The sequence below is a fragment of the Bison bison genome, unplaced genomic scaffold, assembly GCF_000754665.1.
Source record: "Bison bison bison isolate TAMUID 2011002044 unplaced genomic scaffold, Bison_UMD1.0 scf7180017864529, whole genome shotgun sequence".
Lineage (NCBI taxonomy): Eukaryota > Metazoa > Chordata > Mammalia > Artiodactyla > Bovidae > Bison > Bison bison.
In genome coordinates, this window is record NW_011495079.1 from 1,319,421 (window position 1) to 1,338,343 (window position 18,923).

An 18,923-nucleotide genomic window follows, 5' to 3' on the forward strand; every position below is an offset into this window, starting at 1 on the left:
GCATGATTAGGACAATGGTGAGGCTTTGAGGAAGGAAGATGTTTGGGGGGTGCTTGAAATATCTAATGGGGTCTCCAAATGTCTAGTCCTTCTGGAGACCAGAAAGACTCCAACCCCTAGGAAAACAGAGGTCTCCTGAGCAGTTTTGGTGTGGAAGGAATTTCGTGCGCCACACCCCTCTGCAAAACGTTGGGACCCCTTTGGCTCAGGTAACCCCCTTCATATTCTAGGCTGCTTTCCAGAGCCACAATTGCTCCCCTCCTTTTAAGACTGGCTGTTCTGTTCATCTTGGGTGCCAAGATTTTTCTTTTACTTGCTAAGCCTTCCCCATATAATCTAATGCTTCATTTCTTCCCAGAAAAAATAAGATAGTTGCTTCAAATTCAGCATTTCAATAATAGTAGTAAAAAGTCCTTCTTTGTAAAAGGTACAGGGTCAGTTCCTGCCACAGAGCTCATCTGCATCATCTCCGTTTCTCTCTTGTGGATGAGGAGAAGACCTTTGCATTTGACCAAAAAGCACTAGTAAATAAGGAGTTAATATGAAGGCAGGCTCACTGGTTTGCTGAGATCTGTCAGAGTCTGACTGGCTGGCTACATATCTGTCTCTGGAACAATAGGTACCTGTATTCTGCACGGACTGCTGGGCAGCGCTGACACTCTGGAGAAGGTCTGCCTCTGCACTTTCCTGGTGAGAATCCCCAATGACAGTTCCACTTTTCAGTGGAGGAGAAAAAAATATCTGTCTGCTCTCCTGATGAAGGGCAGAGCTTTGATCATTTTTATTCAGGCTTGTCTTGGCCGGAGGTTTCAGGTTCTTAGTCTCAAGTCAGCAGTCTCTCTCTCTCTCTCTCTCTCTCTCTCACACACACACACACACACACACAAGCACACACATCCACTCCCTCCCTCTCTCTTACTCTCTCTCTCATTTCCCCTCATAGGTTCTATGCAGGCAGATGAGTACCACAGCTGTAACTGAGGCACACGGCAATAAACACAGTGGAGCCAATTTCTACGACGGCGAGAGAGGGGGCATCAGAGTTGACAACAATGACAAGGACCCAAGGACCGTCCTTCTGACAAGTTTCAGGTAAGAAAATATTTATGCCCCGATTCTTGTATTTTGCATCCTTGTGGCTGAGAGAGACATTGAGCTAGAAAGCAGGAGTCTCGATAGGGAAATATTTGTCTGAGAGTATCATCTGCTGTCACTTGCCTGCAAACCTGTGTTCTCAGAGCTTTGTTAGTAGAATCATCGGAGGTGAGGTGTGAGCGGGGCTGGGCAGAAGGGTGAGTTGCTTTTTAATGTCTGTCTGGTGACATTTATCGTGCTGTTTAAATTCATATCTGGAAAAAATGCTGTTTGATGATAGTTAGCAATGTTTTGGGTAACATAGAACATATGGCTGCGTAGAATTCAAGGATGCTCTCTCATTCTTAATTTGTAATTATTTTTACACTCAACTGTACTGAGGTCAGAGAGTTTTAAAAATTAATGAGATTCCCTGTGGAGTTCAAATAGTAATGCCTACGTGAGCTGTTACAGAAAGATAGGATTATGCGGATATATTTTTATCATAGATTTAACTCTCTTTTTTGAATGTACTCCATTTGAAATATTTGAATTGTACAGTAGTTTATGGAAGCTTAAGTATTTAGAGATTTTTGTCCTTAATTTTTTTTGTTGTTGTTAATAACCTGGAGAAATTTTGTCAAAATTAGACTGTGGAAGATGAATATTTTCTGTGGAGTTATTGCTAAAACTTAACAGATATCATTGCTATGACAATGGAGAATACCTTATACTTTCGAGGAAATGACAAATAAGGAATGAGACAGATGCTAAGAAAATCTGCAAATTGCTTTCACCTTAAGTAATAGAGAAAAATTCAGGAGATGGGGTAAAAACTGCTGGCATGAACAAAGAAGCGGGTGTATACAGAGATGAGAATTCTTTGTCACAAAAATGAATCCAGGGCATGGATTTAGGAGGTTAAGTGATTTCTACATTCTTGGTGCCCCACAAAATGGGTGAGTCCAGGCATTTAAAAACGTACCGAAAACTTTCATTTCCCACAATTTAAAAACATTGTTTGTGTTCCTGATACAACACATTGTTTAAAAGAGGGGAATTGGAAAGCAGTCTGAGTATACAGTAATCGGGGCTAAAGATGCTTTTTATCCTGAGTTCCCCATTTACAAGACCCATTCTGAGCTTCCTGTGATATATTGTTATGTAAATACTGTGCAGCCAGGGAAAGCAGTACTATGGAGATTCAATTTACTTTGAAAGTTGTTCATTATAGCAGGGATGAATGTTATTTATTTGATGTGATTCAAAGGCTGGAAATGACTTTTTCATTGTGGCGCCTTTTGTAATGGGTGCAGGGTGATCTAATCTTTTTAATTTTGGCTTTCACACCAGTGGAGATGAAAAGAGATCTGAACTCATTTATCGGTTGCTAGGTCCTTCTAGAGACCCAAGTCCTGTTCTTGGTTGCTATGGCCAGTCTGACCTCAATCTCTGTGGTTTTGGGGACTTAAGCAGTCTTTTTTTTTTTTTTTTAATTGAGGAGCATGTACCTTGATTTATGTCCAAAATTGTGGCTGAACGTCTTTGTCTGCAAGTGATAAATGGTGGCGAACCATTCATCAGTTCTTACAAGTAAACACTGCTGTCCCACTAAAAATATGTTTTGTTCTGAGTTAATGGTATGGAACAAGGCAGCCTCCACACTCAGCTATCTTTTATTGTGGAGGGGCCTCGGAAACTTGGAGCAAAGTGGAGGAAATTGGCATTCATTTTCTTGTCTGTTAGCATTTCATTCCTGATTCGGATGATGCGGCTGTAGGTGGACGGAGGATGAGAGGGTAAACCTTCCAATTCTTTCCTTTCTCTTTAGTTGGGGCTGCTTATGAAACAGGCCTTCTTCGGATGCCAGGATTCTGCTGGGGCACTAAGAAGTCAGGAGTAGTTTCTACGATGGGGTTGGCCTCCGCTTGGCAACTGCCACGAAGAGCTGAGGCATAGACGGGCGGGTGTGCTGCGACTGGGTTGCCTTCAGTTTCATGCCGACTCTTTGGGGGAAATTTGTATCCATTATTGGTGGCTCCTAGGAACGTTCTGCCTCCATGCTTACTTAATGGTCCCCGGACGTCCTTGCATTCTAGAACCTTGTTAAAAGGAGCCTTGGTGATTAAAGAGGCTGTGGAGTATACAGCTCGTGCTTAGCAGATGAGCCTGCGTGCATTTCCCCGTTTCCTTAAAAACTGATTAATTGATGCTGCGGGGAGCACACAGTCTGCTAATAAGATTATGATAACAAAAAGGTATCAGGAAAGGCATTTATGGCTTATAACTGCCATCTGATTCCTTCCAAGAGAGATTGCGGCTTTGTAGTGTAGTTTTCTCTTTTAATAGTGATATGCTAATGGTTTTTATTCTAAATTGGCCAACACTGAGTATCTCCAGGAAAAATGGGTTCCATAAGAAGTGGCATCCTCCTGGAATTGAAAGGTAAAAATTAAACATTTTTTAAAGTGCAATTTTCAAACCGTTTCCGTGTACTTCTTACCAGTAACATTAGAAAACTGCTTTCTAAATGAGTGTTTAAAATTTAAACCCTTGGTCTAAACATAAAAGGTTTAAAGAAGAAACTATCTTAGGGAATTTTATTGTTAGTCATTTGCTAAAGATTGCCTAGGTTTTATTAACAAAAAACAACCAGACACTTTGTATGTTTACTTTCAGCCTTGAGAATAAGTAGATTTTTATATTTTAGAGAAAATGGTCATTTTGAGGATCAATTAAAATAATCTTTATCTGTTTTATGTAGACTTTGTTTCTAGAGCTGGTTAGAGAAAACAGGATTTGGTGATATAGATGGTCTCTTCCAGCTTAAAAATTCTTCAAAATGTGTTAGTTTTCTGAAAATACACACAAGGATGCATTAATTAGTGTAATTGGACTAATTCAACTAATGTTTAGCTCTTTAGTTGAACAGCAGTTAAAAGTTCTATGTTCTGTTGAACAGGCAATAATTTTGGTGGATGTAATTTAAGAAAAATTGATTTTTGAAGATATTTTTGCTTAACTGCTACTTTAGCGCTTTAATAAGAGTGAGGTTTTGCAAAGCTTAATTGTGGCTTCTTAACTTGGGTTTCTTACTTAGGTCTTCTTGAAGGTAATGCATTGTATGAGTGGTTAATTTCACGAGGAATATTGAATTCCAGGTATCGGAAGGCACATATTTCCCAGGATGTGGTATGTATGTATGTGTGTATATGGACATATTTTAATATAAAATGTCTTATAAATTTCACATTGTGTTTTGCTTTACTGTTATTTCAAAAGATTTAAGTGAATGTCGAATAGCGCTCAATTTCCTGAAATGATTAAATTCAGTCTCTGAAGAATCTGGGGAACAGGCCTGTAATGACATTTTGATGACTTTCATTTTAAGGTGTAATAGAAATTGAGTAAAATATTTTAATAGCTATTGTCTAATATCTCATTCCAAATACAATGTTTTTATTGCTCATTCTAGCTTACAATTTTCTGGTGATAATAATGTTGGCTGCTGATTGTTTCTTACATAGAAATCATTTTATCCTTATGTAGAAGTATTTTAGAAATGTCTTCATGAATTTATCTCAGCTGAAGCAATTGTACTGAACTCTTGAGACAAAATAGTATTTCCTGATTCCTCCCATTTTAATTTGGTACTTCCTTACAATATTTAGGTGTATCTTAAAGGAACATATTAAATATTACATATGATAGTTTGTGGTTTAAAGAAGAAAAAACAGTCATTCATATAAGTCAGGGAAGGCTGAGGAAAGAGAAGGAATAAATATTGTTACTGGCCATTATCACAAAATTAATTTGATTTTTCTTCCAGATATCATGTATTTTTAAAAAATTTTAAACGTGCTAACAAATAAAAAATATGTGTAAAATACGCAGTTATTATATCTCTTTATCGAATAGGTAAGTGTAAATATATAAACTTATATGATTGCACCTAATGTTACCAGAAAAATCTTTGCACCTCAATTCTTTCAGGAGATGTAGACACAAGTTAAGTTAAGCATATGGCTTTTAAAGAAATCTTTTGAGAACTGGAGTTGTGACACATTAGATCAATTTTCATGTTAAGTCAAAATGAAATCCTTAAATCAGTTTTTCTGTGTATGTTACACAAAGCCATTAGCTTTCAAATTGCATTGTTCTAAATGCTAATTAGAAAAAATTTATGTAATTTAACTCGACTGTAGTGAATATTTAAAGTCAGAATATAATATTATTGCTGAATTAACATGCCATAAGTACATTTTTTAAAGTAAAATTATGCTCTAGTATCAGATTATTATCCTCTTCTAATGTGTTTATTGAATTTTCCCAAGTTTGGTTTCTTCTTGTAATTAATATTCCTTTCAACACACCAGTGTTGCAGGGTTATAGGTTCCTCTTAGTTGCTTTCTGCCTCCTATAGCTTTGGTTTTTGTCTTTTTGGTATAACATTATTCTGTCACCTAGAAAGTTGTATTGACTTTGAAGGTATTTGTCTGAACTATTTGTCTGAGTTTGGGGTTAAAAAAAAAAAAGAAAAAAAAAGAAAACCCCAAACTTGTTTTATTAGAAATTGTGTATAAAGTGCTGAAAGAGTTGAGATGGCCTTGGGATGTTGTTCAAGGGGTTGATTTTAGGATATAGGATTTTCCCAGTAGTGGCAAGTTACTTGTATAATTCAATAAAATCTTTCCTTCAGCTACATGAGTTTATTTTCCACAAAATAGTTTGCCAGGTGACAAGCTGTAAATGACTCTGACCATCAGCAGGGAAATTCCTTATAGAGAAAGAACGGGGAAGGGAGGGGCCTTTTAGACAGCTAACGGGCTTGCCCCAACTTACTCTCCAAGCATGGTGACAAGGGCACATGGGAAGGTTTTATCTACTGATTAATCACCTCCAAGATCCAACAGCAGATTTTAATTTGCACAGCCAACAGTCAAATACTTTTGTTTAAATGATACCAGCGTGATTAGAGAAAATAAAAGTTTTTCTAAAAAGCTGAATTGTATACTCTAGCACTCACTAATAATTAACTGAAACATTTAAAACTTATTCAGATTTTAAAATTTGAAAATTGTAATTTGCTTAATGGTGTTTATAATTTTTTAATTAAAAAAAATGGCCTATATAGACTCATAATGGCCCCAAGTCCTTCTAAAGGCTTTGGACTTTATGATCCTACACCATATAGTAAACAGAACCTTTTTCCATTTTTAGTTATGTCTCTAAGCCATTATTTGTATTCTTAATGTTGTTTGGCATTATTTAATCACAATGATTCATAAATCCTTGAATTTCTTGCATTTTTCTGACAATTGAGTTTACAGTCCAAAAGTAAAGACTCAAATATACCATAAGGCTAGGAGTGTCCTTAGAGAAAGGAAGACAAGGTGGCTTACCATGGTCAGGAACATATGGTGTAGAGTTAACTATCACAATCTTAAGGGTTTAAACATAATTTACTACAGACATCTTTAAAAATATTGGATTTTTAGGAAATGCTTGAAGACAAATTCAGTTTGCTAGAAGTTTGAAACATAGGTATCTAGTAAATTATAGCACTATCTTTCCATAAGGATTTAGAAAATATTCATTCATTCATTCCACCAACACTGATTCAGGGCCTACCTATCTTTGTAGCTCTTAATTTAATATTCTCCAATGATTCAATATTCATTATTTGCCTGATTTTGCAGATGATAGCAAGCTCACCAATTATTCATACATCATCGATCAATCACGTCACAATCCATATCATTTTGGAACTTGTATTTCTCTTGCCTCTTCTTTAGATGGCTTAAAGTAAATTCTAGGCATATATACCAGTTTAGAAGAATATATTGGCAAAACAGTCACAGTGAGTTTTAATAAGCTGTCTTATTGATATTCAGGCCCACGATGCAGCAAACAAGTTGGATTTATCGCTTTTTATGCTTTCTTCCAATGCCTCTGATTCTATTTTAAGGGACCTCTAATTCTAATTATTAGTGGCTAACGTTTCTTTTCCGTTTGCCAGTCAATTTCCTAAGCTCTTTATCTTTGTTCTTTCAATTACATTATGAGAAAGGTGGCATCATTGACCCTCCTTGCAGATGAGGAAAATGAGGCTTTAAGAAGTAACTGCCTGGGGGTCAGCAAGCTAGTAAGCAGCCAAGATGACTTAAACCCCAGGTCTTTCAGGCTCTATTCATTCCTCTAGTCACTAAGCAAATATTACTGAGCATTTATGATGGCCTTGGCTGCTCAATATGTTTAGAAAAAAGAAGCGTCTCTAAGAGGCAAACCTCTGCCCTTACGCAGATACGCACAAGCACTTTGACACTTTCATTATGTTATTTTCCTTTGCATCTATGGATTCCCCAGAACCCATAGGATAACATTTTAAAATTTCAAAACTTCTTCAGAAATCTCACCATTTGACTTCAGTCTTTTTTTTTCTTTTTCGATTGTGTTATTGTCTATTTGTAGCCAGGCATTTTCTACACTGGAAGGTTGATCTGCTCATTGCCCCCACAAAGTTTGCCTTGCATTTTCTCTGATGAGTCCTGCACCTGAAACACTTTCTGCTGCTTTCTCATTGCCTCCCATCCTTCAGTGTCTGGGTCAAAGCCAACGGTTGCTATGAAGCCTGTCTTAGAAATGAACTCCTAAGATTCTTTTATCTGTGCTGATCATTTGACATGTGGCATTTGTAATAAGTAAAGTGGCTTGTGGCTGGGTAACATCTCACATATTTCCTGTGTCCCAGTCACTTCGCTGTTTATAGATGTGCCCAACTGACATGTTGGCAAAGAGTTCAGAGAATCCTCAGTAAAATCAGAAAGTAGAAAAGCTAAGAGTGGAAAGTTTGGCAGCAGGGGCCCCACTGCCCATTACAGTGCCTGGCATAGATCATACAGCTAATATACACTTGAGGTGGGGATATAAGGAAGAGAGACCAAGGAGGGGGAGATGGACAACAGACAGAAAGTTCACAGAGAAAAACAAAATAATATTTCCAAATTTACAGCCCAGGGCATTCAAAGAACTTTAAATATTTAATAAGGGTTGGGGAGCCTGTTAAGGGTTATATAGCTACACACAATAAGCTTTACTTTCATGTATTTTTGCTTCTTCTGAGAATAAACTGTCACTTGTATCAATATATATCCATGAGATACATACTGAACTTTCTGATGTTCCTAAGAGAAAATACAATTGTGTCCTGTTTGTACATGTTTTCATCACTATTAAGGCCCACAATACAGAAGTTGCTGGCCCTGCCTTTTTTTCCCCACCCCCTCCCCATCAGAAAACAGCCAGTCTCTTAACCAACATAAAGCTATATTAGTTAGGATTTTTTTTTTTTTTAGTAAAATTCAAATTCAGCATTCAAACTCCTCGCACAAATCTCTTATATCAACGAGCAGCTCTTCTGGTTAATCTTACTTATGTTTTTACTCAGTTGTATTAAAAAATGTAGCCTTGAACTCTCAAGGGAAATATTTATGTCTTTATTTTTACAGATTCTCAAACTCAACTGCTGAAGTTAGGAAGTGTACTTCATAGGAAAATACAGGTGGATATTTCTTAAAGCAACTACTATATCTGACCTCTGCCATGGAGCTGTTTTACTGACTATAAGAGTCATGACTTGTGTACATAGATATGAATATAGGGCTTACTTCAAGAAGGTATTATTCATACCTGATACATACATAACATGTACTAATTTTCTTGGGTGAAGCAAGTTGGAAAGGTTGCACCCTGAACCACTGAACATGATGGCCGATGTGCACCCTCTAATTTATATGGAGGTCCTCTGCTGAAGCATCCCCATTCTTTGGGCATCCCTGCAAGCTAATTGAGATAAGTGAGGATGCAGCTTGGGCCATGAGGCTTTATCCTGCTCTTAAGAAACAAGAAACATTACTGCAGTCAGTATTGTAATAGTTGCAGCTGAACTGTCAGTAAGAGTTCCAAATATGAAACTGTTCCAAATGCGTATCTGCTTATCTCATGCTGTGTTGCTGTTGGTAAAATGCAGAGGATGAGCTTGCCTCCCTTTTAACCCTAACTTTCTTTGGTCCTTTCATTTTGACACTAATTTCAGGCATGAGCCTTGGCACTCAGCTGCAGTGTGTAATTGTTGGTATCTCGCGGGTGCACAATGGAGAACAATATTTAGTCCCTGTGATTTGCCGTAAGAACACACCACATGCAGTTGGAAAGGGAAATATTTAATCACCCAGTTTTCTCCATGCAGTTTCAATCAGTTGAATCCTTTGAAGATTTTATTTTCTCTAAGTTAACTGGTTGTTTTGTTACTGCTCAGGTAAAACCTTTAGATCACTCTTGAATTTGGACTGTGTAAATTTGGGGACATTATGTATCAGTCTGAATGGACAAACAAAGAGAAGATATTTTTAAATATGCTATGTTAATAACTCATTTTGGTCAGAAGATTTTTTAGAAAAGTTCCTTGAGTCCTCTGTTTCATTGTTGGCTGTGGACTTAATATGTAAAAGGCTCTAAGTGACACATGAATAATACCATTCCCTTTTTAGGCATATTGTGTGATGATGCTGTTGATCTTTAGAGGAAATTCCATTTGGTGACATTTACAAAAATAGTTTCATGTTAGCAGCTTTTAATTTTAATTTTTTTAAAATAACAAGAATGGTATAACTTGCAAGTGACAAGAAAGTCACCCAAGAGGCATATATAACTACATAATGGAAATATGAAACATACCTTGTCACCCACCTGATGTTGTGCTTATTTGCAGTCCAGGGAAATAGTTTTGACAAGTAGAAAAAATGGCATAAGAATGGAATTATCTGTGTAAACAGGCAGTGTGTCATATTAAAGATTAGGATCTATGTTTTTTTAATTTTTAGGGCTGGTGCTTTCAAAGTGCAAGAAAGATTTGAGTCCAGAGTTTAGTCTTCATTGTACTTTACTCCTGCAATGCAGTGTAATGCAATGCAAAAAAAAAAAAAAAAATTTCAATTCACCTTGCAGCTTATTGGATTTCTAATATTTATGAAAATTTTAACCTTCTCTAGACAGTTATCTCTTTAAATTTTTATTTAAATACATTAAATAAATACATTTAATAAATACATTTATTAATATATGTATTAAATACATTAATACATGTATTAAATAAGTACATTAGGGAATATCAGTACATGTGGTGAAGAATTTGTGATTCTTTACTGCAAACAAAATATTTTTAAAGTTTGGGATTTCTACCGGTTTAGGGCATTTTATTTTTCCTATTCCAGGTTGAGTGAACGTTGGTATAACATATGATGTTCCTAACTAAATCAGTCTCTCTTTTACTCAATAATCATAATTATTTCATAAATTTGGGAAGAATTCAAATCATTTATTTACTTAATTATTCAATTGGCTTTTCCCCCCTTAATTATCTTGTCTGACCAGTGTTGCTAAAGGCACTCTAGAGGATTTTATAAAAGGAGAAAATATGATCTTTGTCTCATCAACTATAGTATAATTGGAAAGAGAAAAAGAACTCTAAAGAACTAATTGGATAATATAATAAAATTACTCCTAGTTATCATGCTTCGGTACTGTGAAGGGAGAAGCTATTTTCTCACAGGTGGAAAACAGTATTAACAATCAAATATAGCTTTTGGGTTCAGAAGATTGTTTCAGATTATTTGTTGTGAGAACAATAATGACAGCATTTAGAATAAAGGCTAATTTCTTGAAAATAGATTTTACATCTTTTAATTGATTTCATCAGCAAAAAATTTTCCTTTCATGACAATTTTAAAATATCAAGTGTGTTGCAAGGTTAGTCAATTAATTCAACTGTCCAAAACTTTTAAATGCCTTACTTTAATCGATTATTTATAATAGAATATGTGTGTGGGGATTGGTGGAGTTTATCATTGCCTTATTTGCACTTCATGATATTCTTCCAAAATTTGGACAGACATGTAAATTGAAGTTTTTTGTTTTTAATACTTCAACTTCCTTGCTATCTTGAGAAGACAGGCTAACATAATCTCTAAAATGGAAAACTTTTCAAAGCTGTCTTTAATAGCATCTCTGGTTGTTTAAAGCCCTGCCCATAGTTTTGCTCTCTGACAGAGGTATTACACCCATTCACCCACAATAAAATAAAAACACTATTCCAAATAAAACCTAACATTAAGCAAAGAGCTTGGGGATAGGTTCAATTTTAGTTCCTATCTGGAATACAAATTTTTTAAGATTTTAAGAAAAACCAGCAGTTTTGCTTGCATATTGATTCTCATCTTCCAAAGCCAAAGACTAGTCAGTCAAAAAAATTTTAAACTTAACAAGCCTTGAAATGTTTATCTTTAGTTACATTGAGAACTGTGTTGAAAAACCCAATAATAATTATTCTTTTATCTTGAGGAGTATATATTTTGTAGACATAGAGAGAAGAACCTTGACCCATTTCTCTTTTCTCAGGAAAGGAAAGAATTGGGGAGGGAAAAAACACACTCCAATCCCACCAGAATTTCCTATGGATAGGGTATGGCAGCCACCAAGCAGGGGAAGACAGATGTCCTGTTTTTAAGGGTTTCTGGGAGGGCAGCAAAGAACTGTTTCTCCTGGGGATCCTAGTGTGTGAATGGACTTATAATAGATATTCATCATGGGGAAGATCAGACAGAAGGATACTTAATGAGACCCACTTGGAGACTAGACAGAAGCATCCTCTCTAGAATGTAGCAATTCTCGATTCTCAGTGTCTTCAGGAAGCAAGGTTCACCATCTACCTGTCTAAACAGGTAATGAGAGCAGACACATGACGCACCCCCCTGTGACTTATAAATTCCTTCACTGCCCAAAGGAGGAACTCCTCTCACTGCTGTCTACTCTCAGCTGTATTTCATCTTGATAGCTGTTTGCAGTAGAAACTTTTGAACTCCATGCAATGTAAAGTTATGGTTGAAAATTCCTCAGTAGAATTTCTCTTTTTTTCTCTCAGGACAATTTGGAGCATGAAGATTAGAGACTTAGAGACAGTCTGTCTAACCTAAAACTATACATTTGGGCTCACACCACTTGAAGAAAAATGAAACAAATGGAAAAAAAAAAAAAAACACTTGAGAAGGTCAAAGAGTCCTACATCTGGGAATATGGAAAATGGTTAAATTTGTGAACCAAAAGAAATAAAGTGTTTAGGAAAAAAAGAGATCAAATTTGTGCTGAGTTAGAGAATCACTGTTTTCAGTTGCATTTGCACTTGCTGCATCATGAAGTCTTACTGTCTTCTCCAACTGTAATTTTAGCATCACACTTCTCAAAGTAAATAGGTTTGTGTGTGGACATTGTCACCTTGTTCATTCTTTCAGGGGTTGACACGCCTCTTTGGTCCATCTCCTGCATGATCACACTTAATTTAACTTCAGCACAGCTTGCTCATCGTCATACAGTTCTTTCCCCCAATAAAGTAGCCAAAGTGTTTTGATGGATGATGCTTCTAAGGGCAAAGGCTGCATTTTATGTTTCATTTGGAAATATGTAAAGGTGAAATTGAAATTAGAGTGTCCCATCCATGTCCAGGAGCATGGAGCCGTTTTCCTTGCACCTGTAGTGAACACACATCTTTCCAGTAATCTATGAGTGTCAGATTTTTCAGGTTTATGTTCATTTTTTAGGCAATGTTGACTGGCCATGGTTTTGATCCTTTTTACTTTTGAGTTTAGTGCTCCATGATTTGAGGACCTTGAATAGTTTCTGAGAGTCTAATATTCCAGTATTTGAATAAACATTTTGGAACAAAGGTGTATTAGAATGCAGGCTTCCTAGAATAATCATCAGGATGGCATGTAGAGGATCTTCTCAGCTGATGTCTCCTCTTCTTGTTCACTTCAGGGCTCTAAGTTAAGCAACAGCCTTTGGGGCAGGAAGGGTAGAAACTTTGGAAGCAAATCAAATTAGATCCAATCCCAGACCTGCTGTAACCTTGGACCAATTGTTTAGCATCTTTGAAACACCATTTCTTCCTCTGCAAAATAAGGATTATAACACCCACTAGTGTTTCTTGGCCATTTCCCACATTCCAGATATCATACCCACATGCCTATGAGGCAAGTACTATTATTATCCGCAGTTTCCAAATTACCACACTGAGCTTGGAGAGGTAAAGAAAACCTACTTAAGCATACATGGTTGTTAAGTATTGGGGCCTCTTTTTGGTTCTTTTATTTCTGTAGAATTTGTTTTTAGGAAAAGACTTTCAGGATCAAAAGGTAGGCACAAAATAAATTTATTTAATTTTCAAAAATGTCATTTAGTTTCAAGTGTTTGACTCTGAGAAGCAGTGTTAAGGCTGTAATTTATATTTCACTATGTAGCCACGCTGCGGACCGAGGCTATTTGAGAGTGGCTCTGTAAGTGGCCGTGGAGGGCTATATGCTATGAGAGCTGCTTTATGCTTTTATTCTTGAAGATGGTGATGGTGCTTCTCATTCCGATGAGCGCAACTCCTTCTCAGTAAAGATTCGGGATAAATGGCTGTTACGTGGAATTGAATGCTAGTCTACAAGGTAATTGTTGTGCCTCAGAGGAAGAGTGGATGCCATTTTCAGAAGAGCTTGACATTCTCAGGGAGGAGTTTCGTAGCCTTGAAGAATTTTATATGTGTGATTTTTATGACCCTTGATAAAGAAAAAAGTGAGTATTATTTACTATTATTTACTAGAAATTTCAGGCTTTCATTCTATTGCGGCTTCACCTGCTGCACGTTCCCCATTCACAAGACACGTCTAACTTCAGCTTCTTCTCCTACTTCATCTGCAGGCTCTTGAAGTCTGTGGGAAGCCCCGGTGTGTGTAGAAACACGGAAATAGCACAGTCTCTTTGGTTGAGAATAACATGTCAGTTTTCTTTCCTTGCTTTTGTGTGCTCTCTGGAGCTCACCCATGCATGATGTTCCAGTTGACTTCAAAGACAAGTCTGTGGTTGGATTAGCTCCACAGGACTGGGAGCAAAGTTTTTTTTTTTTTTAAAAAAAAAACAGGCTTAGTGCTTTCTAAGCCCACTGAGGAGCTGATAGAGCTATGTGGTTATTAAGACCACATAGCTTGTGATTCATTATGTCCTCCTGGAAGAACAGGTAAATTTGCATACTAGTTTCTACATTATTCTCACTATTAAAGTTATGTTTTAAGTGATGATTGAACAGTACCAGAAAGGGTTGACTTACAACTATATAATTCTTGCACTTGGGAGCTTAGTGTCTAATAAAGGAAATACAGATATAATACATTTGGAGTGGGAAAACACCACTGAAGTTATGAACATATAAGACATGCAAATCATAGGGTAGTTTTAAGTGTTGAAAAAAGGGATGGTGTAGTGAGTGGCATGTGGTTGAGAAATTACAATGAAGGTATGTTTGCTTTCCAGACATTGCCAGCAAAGGCAGACTTCTTACATAAGGCTAAAGCCAGGAATTGCTGAGGGAAAAAGGGGAGAAGACTGGATGAGTTGAAGGCATCATCACAAAGTTGGGACACATTTTGGGAGAAGGCCTAGGAATGGAAGAGTAATGAGTGGGCATCAAGAGGCTTGCTGGAGAAGAATATGGCTGACTAGAGAGGGCAAAGAGACAGGGCAGGGTGAGGTGCCGCTATGGACTGTGAAGCTAGGAGAGCCTGTGGAATAGAGTGTCCATGAAACTTTGACTATTCAGGAAGTAGAAGTCATGAGGTCCAGGAAAAATAGGGAAGCAGCCCTAGCAGTTCTGCTGTGTATTGACCATAGGCTTGCTCATGAAATTTGAAAGCCGTGTAAAGGCAGATGAAGAGTTTTAATTTTCAGAAATCAGAGGACCAGATCAAAGAGGCCATAATAATTCAGGCAAGTGACTGCCAGGTTCTACACTGGGTCTGTAGATGTGATGTGAAATAAAAGGGGGAAAATTTAGTAGACGTGAGTTTGAGCAAGCTCTGGGAGTTGGTGATGGACAGGGAAGCCTGGTGTGCTGCAGTCTATCGGGTTGCAAAGAGTAGGACGTGACTGAGCAGCTGAACTGAAGGAAATAATCACACAAAATAACATTGATGAAATCCAACAGCACTGAAGGTGTACTCAGAAACAGTGAAGGACAGAAAGGAATTAAAAATTGTTCAAAGGTTTTGCTTATTTGATGGGAAAATTACAATAGGGCGAGATTGAGTGAGGGTATGTAATAAATTCCAGAAAGAGGACCCAACATACTTACTGCGTGTTTTTTCCTTCTGTCTCTGGAATGAAGAAGAAAGAGACGTAAGGCTATTTCTTTGCACTTTGATTTATCCCATTTTAGATCCAGGATCACCAAGTATTAACATATATTCACATATTGAAAGCTAAAGCATTTTTCCTTTCCCAGCTCCCATACACTAGAGTTCTCTGAGGTCCTCTCATCCGACATTGTCTAGGGAGACACTACAGAGAGAAACTGCAGCCTGTGCGGTAACCAAAGGCACAGCCTCTGTATTACTGAACCTCAGATTGAATCTCGACTGTGGTTATGTTCTAGCGAATAGAGCTGAAAGAGAAACGAATCATTTGTCTCCAGAAATTGTCATTCTGACTCTGCCTTTGGAGACGCTGGCATGTGTGCTGTGGCTGGAACAATCCTGCTTTGATTTGTCATCAAACACTTGATATTGGACTTTGAAAAAAGAAAAATATTGTGTGATTCAGATGACTTTTCATTAAAAAAAAAAAGGACTACGTGTATAAACTCTCTTTTCTAATTCTTATCAGTAGGTATGTCTCTCCCACGATATATGCCATAATTTAATGACCTTGGAACTGTTGATTTACTTCAGAACATATTTGATGTAATTTCCTAAATCTTAGAAAATGTAATGGGAGTTTTGGTCATAATTTTCTTTTAGCTGGAAATTCTGGATGAGGAAACCATTTCATAGTTAAAATGAAGACTGAACTTAGAGGAGGGACTTGCATAAGGTCACAGGGCTAGGTGGTGACAAAGCCAGGAGACTCTCAATTCTATTTATATCCAGATGAGCCTCTATTTATGCTGTGCTGGCCTTTCCCAGTGTAGGAGACTCTAAACTGTAGAAAACTAACGGCACGTATATTTGCCATCAACCAACAAATCAGATCATTTTTTTCTATGTCTCATAATGTGGCCGCACATCTATCACAAAGGCATTATTAGGAAGTATTATCACTCTAGTAATAACTGACAGGGCTTAAATAGCGATTAAGAAAGAGATTTTTTAAAACAGTAATTATTTAAGGAAAAAAAATCTGTTCTCTGATTTCTTCAGGAAATATCATCGAAGAATTGTGGATCTGCCTCTATCTTATTTCATGCTTGCTTGCTAAAGAACCTGCAATCCCAGGACTAGGGTTGATTGTCCAGAAAGTTTCTCCGTGTGAATGTAGTAGAACAAAAAGGACAGTTGGAAGAGAAAAGGGAATGGGGTGGAAGGGACATTGGTGGAGCCATAGCTGAGTTTACTTTGGTCTGGGTTGGCACTCAGGCATCTAAGATGACTCAGGTCATCTGTTCAAGCGTATCCCTGTATTTTTCCTGTCTGAAAAGTCCTTTCCCTTGCCCTGTCCATCTTCATTCCCATCTCTCTACTCCCCATCTTATTCAGACCTCTTAAAAATGTGACCTGTATGTGCTTTGCTCTTTGTCTTGTCTCCACTTTACAGTTCTCAGCATCTAATACCTGCTTTAACTTCACAATGGAGCTAACGATTCTTGGATTGCTACATCCAGTGGGCTTTGAGATCTTTCATGAAGCTCTGAATTTCTGGTGCATTGATCATTCTTTCCTCCTCAAAGTTCCCTACTACCCTGGCTTCCATTGCACCATTCCCACCAGATCATCTTATTGTTCCTTCTCTGTCTCTTTCATGGCCTTCTCTTCTTTTTCTTCCCCAAAGTTCATCCTTAGCCCATTACTTTTCTCACCCACCACACTTGCCTTTTATACTCTTATTTACTGCCCGTGATTTACAGTTACTCAGAAATTTTAAATGTAATTTGAATTTCCTTACTGCAATTCATACTTGAATATCCAACTATCTGCCCTGTCCATTGGGAGCCCTCCAAACAAACATGTGTAAACAAACCTCCTCATTGTTCCTGTAACCTGATTTTTCCATTTGTGGTCTCTGCATAGTCTTGTTTCCACAAGACTTCTGCCTACTCATTTACCCAAAACTACAGACCCCAGAGTCATTTTTGGCTTCTCATTTCCCATCTCTGTTGCTTTTCAAATCAAACCCATTACCAGGACCTGCTAACCTTCCATCCTAAATACTTCTTAAATCTGACTGTACTGACCATCCTTACTACCACTGTTGCAGGCCAGACCTGCTGCCACTTGCTGTGGTTTATCTCTTGCTTGGGCATCTGTGCTATTCAATGACTTTTCTTCCACCAGCCTTGGCACCATCATATCCGTACAACCCAAAGTCAACCTGCCACTTGCAAGTTTAAAACCCTCCCATGTTTTCCTGCCATGCTGGATAAAGCCCCAAATAGTCGCATCTTAAATTCTATTCCTAAATGTACTATTTCCTGCCTCTTGAAAGTCTTATCTCTAACGATTTCCTGTTTTAAACTTTGCTCTCAAGCAGTACACAATAGCTGCAAATTCTACATATAAACCACATCATTGCTTTGCTTTTACAGACTCCTTGGTCTCTCAGTCACTTCTCACTCCTCTTCCCTCGCCCCTCCTAATCTTCCTTCCATCAACACAAGTAAGTGTGTTACCTCCTCCAACAATCTTTTCTTTACATGTCTCGTCACCCTCCACCTGTCTGTTCTTATCAGTACCCTGTGCATATGCCAGTCATTGAATTAACTCTGATTTTCTAATTTGTATTTTTGTGAACTGTACAGTCCACCAGTAGCTGTGAACAACTTGTTAGTTACTTACTTCCTTCAACTAAATTCAGATGTTCTTTGATAAGAATTCAGTACAGAAACACTTGGTCCCACTGCTGGCAACTGAGTCAGGAAGGTGAACATTTAAATATACATGTGTGTATATATATCTTTGTATATGTGTTGTGACTTTAATTTAATTTTACTTTTCCTTCTGAACAGTACTTTAGTCACAAATATACAAGTATCTTTAACCTCTCTCCCAGCATCCACACCTTACTTATGTTTTACTCTCCCAGAAAAGCTGAAATTTAAAAAAGACTAAATTATTGACTTGCACAGAATACCACAATTCATTTAGAAGAGTCGCAAGAGTCAGTTACGATGTCAGAGAAAGTATTTTAAAGGTGTATTTATCCACATTTCAGATATATATATTTTTTTGTACCAATAAGTAGCACACTGTGCTTTGCTGTCCCCCAAAATATGACAAATGTTATTTTCTCAGGGAGAAAAGTAAGGTTTATTTTTTGTTAATGAAATGCCAGACAAGCCCAGCCAACTTGCGGGGCATAATTAAATTGGAGCATCTTTGGCAGTTAGCTCTGTAGCTCCATCCATGCAAATGTTTTGCAAAAATTTATCTTAAGCAATTTTTTTTTTGCCAGATTCTTTTCAGGATAAAGTTGGGACATTCAGGAATTGGGGCAGTTCTCAAAGCATCATAAACATGTCTAAAGACTGGTTAAATAAGATCCATTATTGTCCTAATTATTCAACTCCAGCCTTTCTCCCTACTCCCGACTACAGACATCCGAACTTTAGCACCTGGCCCATATGGGAGTGAATGAAGTGGCAAAGTTGAGATTTAAAAGCTTTGCTTGTAAAGTCACTCCAATGTTAATTTGTATTCTCTCTACCTATGTTTTACAATGCTACTAACATACAGGGTTATCGTTACCATCTTTCTAAATTCCATATATAT

General features: G+C 37.3%; 1 long non-coding RNA gene across 1 annotated transcript; it reads left to right on the plus strand.

Moving 5' to 3' along the window:
• The first annotated feature begins 3,179 nt into the window (after window positions 1-3,179).
• On the plus strand, window positions 3,180-12,259 carry LOC104982233. Its single transcript, XR_824488.1, has 2 exons — window positions 3,180-3,519; window positions 12,053-12,259. It is a non-coding gene; the product is annotated as an uncharacterized LOC104982233 (long non-coding RNA).
• The last annotated feature ends 6,664 nt before the right edge of the window (window positions 12,260-18,923 follow it).